Raw genomic sequence first — 2500 nt, 5'->3', positions numbered from 1 at the left:
TGCGCCCACGCCACGGCGCGGGTGACGATTGACCGTCAAGCGACGCTCAGACAGGCGTAGCCCCGGGAGGAACCCGGGGCCGCAAGTGCGTTCGAAGTGTCGATGATCAATGTGTCCTGCAATTCACATTAATTCTCGCAGCTAGCTGCGTTCTTCATCGACGCACGAGCCGAGTGATCCACCGCTAAGAGTTGTCTCGGTTTCGGTCCCCGCCGCGCGCGCGGGGGGACCGGGCAGCTTTCGCAGCCCCTGGGGGGCCCCCCCTCCTCCGCCCCCTCCTCCTCCGCCCCACCGCCCTTCCTCACGCCGACGCCGGCTGCTGAGCAAGGGACGGCAGAGACGGAAGGAGAGAGAGAGCGAGAGAAAGAGAGGGGCTTGCCTCACTGACCGTACAAGCACAGAGAAAGGGGGGGGGGAAACGAAGGGCAAACCCGAACGAGAAGGGCGGGGAGCCCTCGCTCCCGACCTGGGGACAAACCCTGTCTCGCTTCGAGTCCGGCCCAGGCGCCCGGCTCGGTCTGGCCCGGCAGGGAGCGGCGGGCCGGCCACACCGCCTGCCTCGGGATGTTGGGGGGGGTCCGTCCCCGCAGACCACCCCCCCCCCGCCCCAGGCGTCAGAGCCCGGCCGCCACCGGGAGCGGCGTCGCCCCGCCGCCCGCGCGCCTGCGGCCCGCCGGCCCCGCGCTTCCCAGCTCCCCGCTCGCCTCGCCGGCCCTCCGGCTCGACCGCCGCCGCCGCCGCCGCCGCGGCGCCCACACCCCCGCGCGCCCGCACACACCGCCTCGCGGGTGACGCCACGCGCTCGCCCGTCCCCTCCGCGGACAGACGCCCGGCGGCGGGCAGGCGGGCAAGGCGGCACGGACGGGGACGGCGCCCGCTCTCCCCGTCTCCACGCGGAGAGCGGGGCGGGCCGCCCCCGCCGCCGCCCCACCACCGCCCCCCCGCTGCCTGGCGGAGCCGGGCGGGGCAGAGCGAGGCGGGCGCCCCGGACGGCAGAGTGCCGGGGCGGGCGCGTAGGGTAGGGCGCCGCCGACGGCGGCCACGGCGGAAGACCCAGAAGCACCGGCCAGGGAGAAGGAGGAGACGCGCGGAGGCTCGGCGCCCGCACCACCCGCGGTGGGGGCTCGCCCTCCCGGCGGCGAGCACGCGCTCGCGCCCGGCTCGCAACGCTCGAGGCAGGCCGGCAACTAGGCCGACCGCGCGGCGTCTCTCCGCCGAGACCAGACCGCGGAGAGAGGGGGCAGGGTAACCCCTCTCCGTCCCGGCTGCCCGCGGGGCGAGCACGGGGCGCGCCGGCTGGCATGGGGGGGCGCGGCGCCCGCGCGCGCCGACCCCCCGGCCCTCCGGCAGCACGCCCGGCCGCCTCCGCGAGTCGCATCGGGCCGCCCGAGTCTTTAAACCTCCGCCCGGCTCTCCAACCGAGAACCCTCGGGCCCGGAGCCCGGGGCCCATGGCCATCCCTGCCCGGGGCGGCTGCCGGCGGCCGCGGTGGCCGGAGGCCCTCTCCCCTCTCTCGCTCGCTCCCTCCCTCCCCGCCCCCCCCACCCCCACCGCGGGGGAGGAAGGACCGGGGTGGGGGGAAGCCGAGGCGGGGGGGGGGAAGGCACGGCCGGTGCGGCGCGCACGGTGCGGCACCCGGGAGGAGCACGCTGGCACACGGGACCACACGGGTGGGTCACCGAGGGGGGGGCAGGAGAAGCGCGGGCGCTAGGTACCTGGCCCTGGGGTGAGGGAAACGACCTGAAATCCCCGCGGGGGTGCCTCCCCCGCCGCCGCCCGCCACCGGGCCGCCGCCGCCTCGCGGCGACGGCGGCAGCCTCGGCAGCGGCGACGAGACGGGACGCGGAGGGGGAACCCGGCACCCGCCAGCCGGCCCCCGCGCCCCTCGGCGGAGCGTCCGCCCGCGGGGTGCGCCCGACACCCGCCGCCACGACCTCGTCCTCCTCCCGGGGCCCGGGGTTTCCCTCAGTAACCCGGCGCCGGGTGGCAGCTGCACCCGGGAGGAGAGCCGTGGCTCGGGCCGCCCACTCGGGCACGAACCGTCGCCTCGCTTGGCCTCAACGCGACGCCCCCCGCTCGGGGGCCCGGCGCCCGCCCCGCGCGCCTTCCCGGAACGCCTGCCCCCGCAGGTCTCTGCGGACGGGCTGCTCCGCCGCAGCCCGCCGCGGGTCCGCCCCCCACAGCTTAGGGGTGGGGACCCGTGGGACCCGTCCCAACCCGGAGGGCCGTCTCCCTCGCCTCCGCGCCCGCCGCTTCCTCTCCCGCGGGCGCCGGGGAGTAGCCAAGCCCCGCCGCCCCTCACACGCACTGCCGCCCGCTCCCGCCGGGCCCTCCCCTGGGCCGGACCCCCCCCCCTTCCCCTTCCCCCCCAGCGGCAGCGGAGCGCCGTGGGGTGGGGGGGCGGGGGGGGCGGGCCGCGGCTCCCGGAGACGGGCACCGGCAGCGGAGCGGGCACCAGCAGAGGCGAGAGGGGAGAGACGGGGGGAGGCGGTCCCCCACC

General features: G+C 78.4%; 1 non-coding gene across 1 annotated transcript; it reads right to left on the bottom strand.

The window, feature by feature from the left end:
- Window positions 1-40: 40 nt before the first annotated feature.
- Window positions 41-193, bottom strand: LOC135327013 (5.8S ribosomal RNA). The gene has a single exon (XR_010387144.1). It is a non-coding gene; the product is annotated as a 5.8S ribosomal RNA (ribosomal RNA).
- Between the last annotated feature and the right edge of the window lie 2307 nt (window positions 194-2500).

The sequence above is a fragment of the Dromaius novaehollandiae genome, unplaced genomic scaffold, assembly GCF_036370855.1.
Source record: "Dromaius novaehollandiae isolate bDroNov1 unplaced genomic scaffold, bDroNov1.hap1 HAP1_SCAFFOLD_116, whole genome shotgun sequence".
In the NCBI taxonomy this organism is placed as follows: Eukaryota; Metazoa; Chordata; class Aves; order Casuariiformes; family Dromaiidae; genus Dromaius; species Dromaius novaehollandiae.
Note: the sequence above shows the minus strand (reverse complement) of the source record. Positions and strands in the feature narration are given on the sequence as shown.